Here is an 11754-nt window from a genome sequence, read left to right as displayed (position 1 = left end):
AAATAGGTAGATCCTCTGACAGTGTACTTATTTTTAAGGCCCTGAGCACAAAAGCAGAAGGATCTTAGGCGAAGCATAAATTTTTGTGTTTGGTGCTCCACAGGAGTCTAGATGAGGGACTGGGTTGCTCACTAAGGAAGATTTTTTCCTGAAATCACATGAAATCACATGAAATGCTTTGCTTTAGCTTTTGATAAACCTAACAACTCCACAATATGAATTGAGCCACTGATATTAAGAGGTTATGGTCACAGCCATACTAATAACTACAAAGCAGCAGGTGTGGTTTTCTGGTCCTGAGATACACATTATATGTGTCCATGCTGCTAAACTCTCCAGAGTTTCTCTCCAGAGAAATCCCCGCAGGTAGCATGAATGTTTCCATTTTAGCCTGGATTTCTTTATCTGATATTTCTGAGAGGATGCTGAAAACCCCTAACAATAGCTAAGTTGTCATAACTTCACAGCTAAACGACACAGCATGAGCTGAGATACTGTTCTTGCTGCTACACAACACCTATTTATCACCTGAGTACACAAGAATCAGGGAGCTGTGCAGAGCCGTCTTTGAGTATGCTTCTTCCTCAGGGCAGCTGCACAAGATTCATTATTCCCCTGGTAGCCTGGGAAAACCACTTTTCTTGGCAGTACAAGACTGTAAGTCCCATCATGCTGCACTGCTTAATCAGGACATCAAGGCTGAGATTCATCACACCTTACTATAGGTATCCACTCTCTAAATGCTTCCAAGAGGAGTGCTCCTATTTCCAACCTGGGCTCCTATTAATGCGTTAGTAAAACAGGAACTTAGATTATGATTAACCTGACTTTATATGCTTATTATAAAATGGGATGACTGATACCATAAGTATCACTTAAATATCACATAGATCACCACTGACCACAAATTCTTGTTCATGTGAAAAGGCCACGTGGAAGGCCACATTTTCCTCGAGTGGAAAATGACTACATTTATTGAGATAAATCCCACATTTTCTCATTTGCTCCTTTCTCACTACTGAGTTAGTTTAAAATGCTATTGCCAAGAAAATGATTGTCCCCATCTTTTCCTGGAAGGTTCTGCCACTGTAGCATGCTTAGCAGAAGAAAGGATTATTATTATTTTTCACTTCATCTGTTCTAGTCCAAAAATCAGTCTTCCAAGATTAAATTGCTGATGAGGTAGGCTTGAGCTAAGACATCAAGATTTGCACTGGAGCAACAGGGGAGCTGTTCTCTCTGATGATTCTGCTATGGATAAGCAACTTCTGGCACAGATATAATAACAACTGTTTCTAGATTGGTAGCTTTTTCTGCAGCACTACCTATAGGAAAGAGCATGAGACTGTGCTCCTTGCACTGTTCAGCTAGTAGAACCACAGTGATTTAAAACATCTGAGATTTTTCTTATTTCTTGTTTCAGTTCTTCATATTTTCTTTCATATGTATTTATTTATTTATTTTCCCAGATACCCATAAGAGGAATTTTCTCCACCCATTTGTTAAAGAAAATGACTACACTGACACTCTACATGGGCATAGAATATTTGGTGTAATATATAAATTGCTAGAAAACAAGCAAAAAAAAAGCAAGACCTGTATTAATCACGAAAGAATAGCAGAATGAGCACTATGCTTCAGAGAGATTCCTAATCACAACTAGGAAACGTATTTCTCTCTGTAATGTGATTCATTCAGCAATTGTGATCCTTTCTTTTGAAAGTCCTCAGATATTTTCTTTTGTTTTGATAATCTGTTTTTAGGAATTTTCATCTGGAGTCTAATTTTTTTGATAAGTAGACTCTCACAGCAGTACATGCAGACTTTTTCCGTAAAGTATTTCCTTTTTATTACATTAATAATTTTTCAAATTTGCCATATAAGGAAAAACAGACACTCCTGAATGGATGAAAAACATTTGGGGTATTATATACTTATTTATATAGAGACATTTCAAAGCTTACCCTACTTATTTAGCCTGTCCCATTGCACAAATCATTCTATATGATTGAATTCTTTGTTAAGACATTGTTATTAACATAATTTTGATAACATTCTGTTGACCTATGCAATCGAGATCACTATTTTGCAGTCAATGAATACACATATTGTGTTTTAAAATCTACTTCAAATTAATTCTACAAAATGCATTAGTAGGCTATGTTCTATTTCTAAATCAGAGCTCACAGTCTCACGGAGTGGTTTAGGTTGGAAGGGACCCCTTGATCAGATAGCTCTGCCACTGTATTCTCACACTCAGTGCATCATATGGAGCTTTTTTCCCTTTCTGTTTTCCTGTTAATGGTTTCCTAACAATTTATTCTGCTCTCTGACAGCTCTTCATTTTTATTTTTATGAGCTGTAGGGTAGAAGAAGTTAGTTCTGTATTTCTTGCTTTAATCCAATTAATTTCTTGCAATTCTTTTTTTCCCATGCTCCACTCTGTTATGGATTTTGCTCTTCCAGATTCAGCATCTGCAGCTAGAAGAAATAACAGTTTTCAAATAGAAAGTGCTTTATTGTGTGGGGTTCTAACCCTTCAGTAAGAGTTTTAGGCATAGGGGCTTCATTTCTAGAAGACAAATAGATACATTACTGCAAAACTGTATTAGCCTTTCATCTTTGGAAGGCCTGTTGAGAATAGTAAGAATCACTGGCATTTTAACAGACAGGGAGGAAAATGAATGTACAGAAACAAAGGAGAAGACTGTATTTGCTGCATTAGACAGGGAATCAGATGGGTCTGGGCTCAAATTTAAAATACTGCAATGTATCTATGCAACACAGAGTGGTTTTTGAACTGAAGAGATCTGCAAGGAGAAGTAACCTGGACATGTCAACTTGGTGCTGACTAGAATAACTGACCCACCAATAAACCTCATAAACCTAAACCCTTTTTCTTCTTGATCTCCTTTTTAAAATATATATATATATATATATTGGTTTGTAGTTCTTGATGCAGTTCTTGCTGATCAAGATGTCTTCCTTGCTTTAAATTGTGAATTCTTTTGATGAACTGTTTATTCATGATTAACATTAATCCTCTGAAGTCCATTTCTTATAGTCCCTGATCATCTAAATATTGTAGGGCTTGATGAAGAGCAGGTCGTATTTACATTCTCTGAAAATGTAGCGAATACTGAGACTTGATTTCTCAATGGATGAGAAATTGGCTACCCCAAATACCACTCCTCTTCCAGAAACCTTGTAGCTCACAGCCCATGGCTTCATTTGTGTGACCCCAGGCCCAGTTTGGTGCAGTTCAGCTCTGTGATCTTGGCTCTGTTTTGCTGAGAAAATCACTTTCATCTGTGAGGAAAACTGTACGCTAACGTCATCAAGAAAAGTGTATGGTACCCCTGCCCCTCTCCCTGGTCCCATGGCAGTGGGGTGGAGTTAGATGATCTTTAAGGTCCCTTCCAACCCTCAGAATTTTGTGTTTCTATGAAAAGTAAAAGTACAGGCATCAGTAAAATTACTGAGATAAAGGTAATTAACCATTCAGGGACTGAAAAGTATTAACATGATAGGTTACAAAAGCCTTAGAAAGAAGAACAGAGAATTGGAAGATATCAACTCAACAAGATGGAGAAACAGCCTGCACATGTAGCAAAGAAGGTTGGACAGCTGAGATAACCTGGATATCGCATTTAGGATCATGTCCATATTAAATTTTCACTTAGTAGAGCATGGATCCCTGCTCTCCATGTTATCAGTCATTAAATATTTAGTATGTACTTTTAACTTCTTGATGTTCTACTTTCAGAGTGTATTTGTACATAGTTGAAAATGCCTAAATAAACATGACCTCCTGAGATAGGATTTGAGGGAAGCTCATATTAAACGTCAGTATCTAGTTTCATACAAGTTGATGAATTCAAAATTTCAAAGCACAGAATTAATTTTTTTTGTTCTTCATAATAATTCTACTTACCTGTTAGCCAAGGTGTCTTTAAATTAGTGGATGCAGCATCTGCTCCATTTTGTACACTTCTTGCAGGCCACGAATCAAGCCATGCATTCTTACTTTTTAAACTGCTACCAGACAACTTCTGCCATAGTCCTCATGGCGCATAGCAACCTAAGGAAATGTTTCTTCAATTTCAAATCAGCATGTTGCACATCTGTTTGAATGTGATTGGCATCTTCCCCAACCCATCATTTACAGTGATTTTTTTGTAGTTGTTGCACTGAATGCACAGTTTTTTTGGGAAACTTATACAACATTTTGAGAACATCTGTCTTGGAGCAGCAAGCATCCAGGTGAAGGGAGACATCAGCTGGCAAGGCATTGATATACTAGCATAAAAGGAAAATCTGAAAGACCCAAAGTTCAAACACCTCAATATGTTTTTCCAGATAGAAAAAGATCAGCCCCTTTCTGTCTAAAACTGGAACAAGGCCATACCTCTCTATATTCCACTTCATATGTTGGTATGGCCTTTTATTGTTTTTTTATTATTATTATTATTATTTATTTATTTATTTATTTATTTATTTATCAAAAAAATTTAGGTCTGTAGGAATGGTTGAATCAGTCAAGGGGCTTTCTCTTGCAAGGAAGTTCCTTTCAGTTAAAAGTTTAATTGATACTTTTTAATCTTCAATGGCATTCACCAATACTGCAAATCTGTGCCCTCCTTGAGAAAAATGAAGTTCATTTGGCAGAACAGACGATGTTCTTCATGCATATGATGAGTCACATGTGCTGTCCAAATAAAGAGATATTTTGCTTTGTGCTTTTGATCAAAAAGTCATGTCATGCTGCAGATTTTTAGAACATACCTTATAAAATCCATCATAAATTTTTTCTGCTTCACTGTGATAAAATGTCTTTGACAATTGACTATAGAAAGACCATCTGTTACTTTGGAAAAACTGTATTTTCAGTGGAAAAAAAAAAAAAAAAAAAAAAAAAAAAAAAAACTGCCCCTTTTACCCCAGTAGGGAAGAAAAAACCTAGAGAACTCTTCCCATATATAAAAAATAACACATAGGCCTTCAATCTGTCTTCTCCTTGGTAGATCCCAAAGCATAATAGATAATCTCTATCATGCACATTATTAGAACTGGGAAGCTGAAGTACATGGAGATAAAGTTAGTGATAAGCATCAAGTAAAAGACCTTTACCTGAGCCAGGAGAAGGGCCTGTGTCTCTTAACATCAGTCCAGTGTGCCAGGAAAAATTGTTCACAATGGCAAAAAAAAAACCACTCACAGCCAGGAGCAGACTATTATAAGTGATTACAACTTCTTTTGCTTTTCTGGAAGGAAGTTTATTACGTTTCTAGCTAGTATTTAACTTACATTAATGGAACTGAAAAATGGGATCGAGTCATGGCTGAGGCTCCAAACATTCTCAAATTGCTGCAAACTATAAAAGTGTTGATTCTTTCCATTACAGGAAAGAAAAATGGAAATGAAAAATAGGAAAAACAAAAATGAAATCAAAAAATAAGTCTTGGGGATTTCTGGGCTTTCCAACTAACTGCTCATTTTGAATTAGTCTAATCAGTATAAATTACGGTATAAAATTCTAAGATCATCAGTGTATGTAGATCCAGTCAGATAACCGAATGTAGATCCAGTCAGATAACCGATCAAGTCTGAAGAATTATTAATTTTACCCTGAAGTGTACATCCAAAACAGACCAGATAATCAAACCCCAGAAATGTTGACTGTAAAGAGAGGTCAGCATAACTAGCTTAGAAGCAGACATCCACTGAAGATGTCTAAAGCCAGATGAGAAGCATCCCCTCATTTATTAATACAAACACAATATCAGAATAGCAAAGGACCAACAAAGGCAGCCACACAAAAGCTCTTCTTAATGTTGATAGGCAGTAAAAATGCCAATGATAAATTAAGCTGCACATGAAACAAGTTGAAAATTATTAAACTGGAGTATGTTGTCTTTCATGTGAATTGACAGAGCAACATCAAATGGAATGTATACTCAGTTCTGTTGGTTTGAGGGGAAAAACAAATGTATTGCCAGAACTGAAGAAATTCCACATAGGTGCTATGAGATAAGGGGAAACCTGGACAATCTGCCACATGAAGGATTCAGGAGGCTGGGATTGTTCACCTTTGGGAGGAGACAAAAGAACAAAACAATAAAAACTGGGTTCACCATGTCTGCATTCTTGTTTTGTCACACATGTTCAGGGTGCAAGCTACCTTAACATTGTCATCAATAAGTTTGGTGTTCAGTCTGAGATAGTCACCCTGAGATTCATTTAAAGCTGATGAAGAGACACAGGAAACTCCAGAGTAATTCATTTGAAAAGAAAGCTAATAGGGATTCTGAGCACAGTGAGACCTGCAACATAGTTTGGAAAGTGAGTTACCATTACTTTCCAGAAAACTTTCTGTCTGAATGACACATTAGAGATGGTTTATAATATCTCAAAAAATCTCTAGAATGGATACAGTGTAAAAGCAAATCCATCCAAAAGCATGTGGCAATGTAACTACAGATTGCTGACTTTATGGGTTAAGAAGAACAATAAATGCCATTGCCAATATTTTTAAAAGCAACAGCTAGAGGTGCAGATTTTAGACTAGCTGGAAAACAATTTTCAGAAAATCACAGACTCACAGAATCACAAAATGGTTGATGATGGAAGGGAGTTCTGGAGATCAGCTATTCCAACCCCCTGCCAAGCAGGGTCACCTACAGCACATTGCACAGGAAAAAATTGCTTTGAGATTTCATGTAATTTCCTTGTGGCTGAACACTGTGTGGGATCAGCAAATTCATTTTACATTGTGGTGAACCTTAGAACAGAAGATTTAAAGACAACGTCTGTAAGCTTTTTCCTAAAAAGTATATTTTGATGTCCTGTTTTATTAAAAGCTCAATTCCAGGAAGTCTAAATAGTCATTGTGTTTTTATATTGTGTTGTTTTAAACACACAAACAAATCTTTCATCCATAAGCACTGCTATTCTTGTCCTTATCCTGTACCTCTTGACAAGCTTGCTCTCTTGTTATGTTTTTTTAAGTTAAATTTTTCTATGAACACTTGTTTACTTTTCTCGGCAATTAGCAAAGATCATACATCAACGAGGACCAGGTCTCAGAAAAACAAACAAACAAAACAAACAAACAAACAAACAAAAACTTTATCTCATCTTGCAGGGCTTGGAAATTCTGTGATGCATCTCAGATGCAGTTGTTAGAAGGAGTAAAGCTAGCTGGGAGATGTACCACCTCCAGAAATTACATTGATTAGGCACCCATGCTCCACAGTGCATAAATGTCCTGTTTGTTAAGCCATCCTTATATATTCATGCACAGTCTTGTAAGACCATGAGGGTGGCCACAACAGTTCAAACAGAAAGCTAACCTAGTTCGGTATCCAAACTGCTCTTTTATGGAAGAGTTTAGAAGCAGGTCAGTCATATAGTGATAGTACCCTGACATATTCTTCTAGCTTCTAGTGATCTGTAATTTACAGCCTTCTTGAAACAAAATTATGTCTTTATATTAATAACCCCCAATAGACTTTGCCCTTCTAAATTTCTTAAGAGATTTCCGTACCCAAAAAACTTTAGCCTCTGGAACACCCCTTGGCAAAGTGTTCCAGTTAAATATATGTTATATGAAGAAAGATACCCTTTGGTTTCTTCTATGTGAAACACACACACACACACACACACACACACAAAAATCACTTCTGCCTAACAGTCTTTTACAATCTCTATTATTCTCGTAGTTTAGGTCAATATCCTACCACTGTACCTGCAGAAACTCACAGAAATCTACATGAACACCATATACTATATACCAATACCATACCATGAATAATTAAATCTTTTCATCTCCAAAATAAATTCCCATAAATTTAAAAATATTAAATCAAATCAGTAAATATGTTCTTATATTATTGTTTGCTCTTAATTTTCAAATTTCCTTCTGTTCTGCTGATCTTCTCTGTCATCCCTACCCTTACCTGTACATCATCTTTCACTGTCTGTACAATGCATAAGACCATAAATAAGTGGTAGTGGGAATTTTTCACCTCTAGAGATTCATATCCAAGCAGGGAAAAGTGTTTTTTCCCTAGTGCTCAATTGGGATTCAGGAGACTTTGCTGCCCTTAGTGGAGCTGCCTCCATTTATATTAGCCAAGAAGCTCGGCTACCAAGCATAATGACTGTTGAGTGAATTGCTTCTTGATGTGAAGTATTCTTTAAACTGGGAAAGCCCATTTTGTGTTGCTCCTAACAGTTTCTCTCTCATGCAGCTGACACTGTTCTCAGCTTCCTCACAAATGACAAGAAAAGAGACTCCTCGAGTACAAAGTATGAGCAGAATAAAATAGAAATATGTCTGTGACGTTACCATAGCAATCAAAGTTCATGCCTGATGCCAAAGTAGTACAACTATAATCACTGATCAAAGAAAAGTGTCCAGTTGTCATGGAAACTTTGAAGGGCTTGTACTTCAATTTTGGTATCTGCACAATTCAAAGTAAATAAATAAATAAATGGGATTTCTAATTATCAAAATAATTAGAGCTTGTGTATTTTTAGTATTATCTTATGGTCATGACATGTTGAAGCCAAACAACTAGCTAAACCCCATCAATAAATCCCACAGCTTTGTCAGTAGCCCACAAACACTCCATAGACACATTGGTTACTGTTAATTCCTTTTTCCTGACACATTTAAATGTTTCATGGCCTGATGCCTGCTGGCACGTGTGTTAAGGCATCCTATTACGTGTCATGGGGGTTGCTTTGATGTTAGAAAACAGAGTCTGAGAATATGCTACCCAAAGACTCAGGTTTCAGTAGTGATGAAACGAACTGAGTGAAAATAAGCCTTTGTAACACAGGCAAATCTTGGTGGAGGAAATCTGAAAATTACTATGCTATTTTTCTCAAAGCAAAAGTATGATTTCTACATATATGCTGTATGTGTGGGTGTGAAATGTAGCCTGAATAATTGTTAACCAGGACCTAAAAATATCTCAAGTCCAGTGAGGAGAAGAACAAACTCTTTCAATATAAAGTACACATAATTGGCAGAATGCTATTGAAGAGCTGGATTCTTGCCTAGACATAAGTCAGTCTTTGTCACATCATATGCACCAATGACTATGTTTCTGCCACCAGCATTTCAATATTGAGAGAGCAGAAAACCAAAGTGAAAAAAGTTATAATTCTAAATATTATGGGAAAATAAATAAATAAAAAGATATATAGATTGATAGATAAATGGAAATCTCTTGATCTCTCCCCTTCTCTCTTCTGTTTCTGCACTAGGAAAAAAATAAATGCCTTGGTACATTTTTGTTTGTTTGTTTGTTTGTACAAATCCAAACTGGAATGAAGTAGCAAAAAACACAATGCATTTTCAAGCACCTTCAAAATGTTTCTAACATTTCTCCTGTACACTTTTTCCCTATAATGACAAGTTATAAAAATATGTCTAGGGAGATGAGGTTTTGATGTATCTCACTAATATTCAATTATGTAGAAACCACACATATTCTAATGAAGCAGGACACAGAAAAAAATGGTAAATTATGCTATACTCCACCCCCCTCCTTCCCCCCCCCTCCCCCTCCCCCATCCTCCCGTATGAGGGTCTGTCATTTCTTTTTCTTCCTTTTTGGAACAGGATACATTTGTGTTTTGAGTGCACAATGCTCTATGTGTGAATTTAAATGATAGCTCCAGCCTGAGGAATTAATACTATTTAAATTGCAGAACAAACTGCCAGGGAATTGCCTGTAAACCTCGTTTTCTCAGTGCCCTCCTTGCTTTAAAGAATGGTCTTTGACTTTGATTACACTAAAAATTTTGGTAGCAAAATTAGCGTGGATAATTTCAATGACCTGATAGTCTCAGTGACTCTGTATATATGATACAGTACCTTTTTCATTGTTTAAACCATTTGAAAGTTTCTAAGAAATGTCCAAACATTTAGAAAGGTACAGTGCTGGTAAAGGAATGACATTAGTTCAAAACCAAAATATTAAACTGTTTTCCCAAAATATTCAAACCATTCATCCATCACTTTTCAAAAATTATTCATTTAATAAAAATAAAGAGTTTTGGAAGACCAAAGCTTTGAACCCTGAAGTATCAACCTTTCTCAAGGTGCCTGGTATTTTGTGGAACCTTTGTAATACCACCTTTGATTTTATTCTTGTTGACTAAGGCAATTGGATATAGTGTTAATGAGAGAAAACTTGGTACACCAGTAAGTCATTTTTGGATATTATATTCAGGTGCTTCCAATCCTCTATTTCTTGCTGGGAATGGTGCCAAAAATCGCAACAGATAACATTTGGAAAAGACATTTTGTGTGTTAGGCTTTTTTCTCCTTAAGCAAGTGACAGTTTAATACAAGATGACATGTGTAATCCATTTTACAAAACTGAAAAGATAAAATTGCTTGTAAATTCTTCATTATCTATGATGAAGGAAATGACAAGTAATTTACTATTATTTTATAAACATGTATTTATTAAAACTAACTTTTTCACAAACTTATGCATTAAAGTAGATATATATAATTTTACACATTTTATTTGCTCCAAGAAAGTCATAAATCATTTCCATTCCTTACAAAGTTATTAAAGTATTTGCTTATTATTATGACAATCCATACATTTTCTTTCCTTAAACCATGAACAGCTATGAAACAAAATTACTTTTTTTTTTTTTTTTTTTTCCCCAGTATTTTTTGTTGATCTGCCATCATTGCTAATCTGTTAAAAATCTGTTTCTTCTTCATCTTGGTCAAGGCTGAAAACTATTGGGAACATAAAAGCAAATCTACTGAGTTGATGGCACCATATGTCAATCATAGAATCCTAGAATCATTATAGAATGGTTTGATTTGGAAGGGACCTCTAAAGATTCCAACTCACCCAGACATGGATAGGAACAGGTTCCACTAGATCAAGTTGATCAAAGCCTTATTCTACCTGGCCTTGAAAACTTACAGAGACTGGAACACAACCACTTCCTTCCTTCACAATCCAGACTAATACAATCTCTCCCACAGTGGCCAAAATTTCATGTCCACACAAGAGTAATAGAACAGAGCAAGCATAAGGGCACTGAATACTGGTTGCACTATTCACTCCTTCACTATTCACAGACTCATACTATTTCAAGATCATGAATGATTAGTGTGAATGATTAGAATGATCCTTTGTTTTCATTTTTTTTGTGAACTTTCCAGTTTGGCCTTGGGCACATTAAAACTTTTAGTACTTGAAATATCCTTGGTGAGGAGTTTGATAACTTATTTCTTACTGTTTTACTTGGCATGGAGAATTGTCTTTTTATTTTTTAAATTTTATTATTAAAATCTTTTCTGAAGATTCTACTCTTATCTTCAGTTAATGTCTCAATGAACCTTCACAGGCTTCTTATGATTTTGATTTTATGGACTTCTACTACATCTTTCAGTAATCACCTATTTCCTGAACTAAAGAATCCTTGCTTACCTAGTCATTATTTCCACAAATGCAGTTCAGAATCTCTGAATACCTTTTATTTACTTCTCTGTATTTTTCTCAATCTCTGTACATTTTGGAGATGGACAATTAGAACCTTACACGTTACTTTTATTGTCTTGCCCTGTAAATCCAGGGATTTACACAGCAGTATGTTGACAATTTCAGGTTTGTTCTCTATCATTTTCCTAATAAGCCTCAAGATTAGATTTTTAGGTTATTTTTCTATACTTTTATCATCTACTCTATCAAAAGTCATTCATTACCA

General features: G+C 35.7%; 1 long non-coding RNA gene across 1 annotated transcript in view; it reads right to left on the bottom strand.

The window, feature by feature from the left end:
* Positions 1-4204: 4204 nt before the first annotated feature.
* LOC118163078 overlaps positions 4205-11754 on the bottom strand; it is a 27988-nt gene continuing 20438 nt past the window's right edge. The window contains exon 4 of the long non-coding RNA XR_004748828.1: positions 4205-4215. This is a non-coding gene — a long non-coding RNA (uncharacterized LOC118163078). The remainder of the gene's footprint in view (positions 4216-11754) is intronic.

This window comes from Oxyura jamaicensis, chromosome 2 (genome assembly GCF_011077185.1).
Source record: "Oxyura jamaicensis isolate SHBP4307 breed ruddy duck chromosome 2, BPBGC_Ojam_1.0, whole genome shotgun sequence".
Lineage (NCBI taxonomy): Eukaryota > Metazoa > Chordata > Aves > Anseriformes > Anatidae > Oxyura > Oxyura jamaicensis.
The sequence above is the reverse complement of the archived record's forward strand: the minus strand, read 5'-3'. Positions and strand labels throughout refer to the sequence as shown.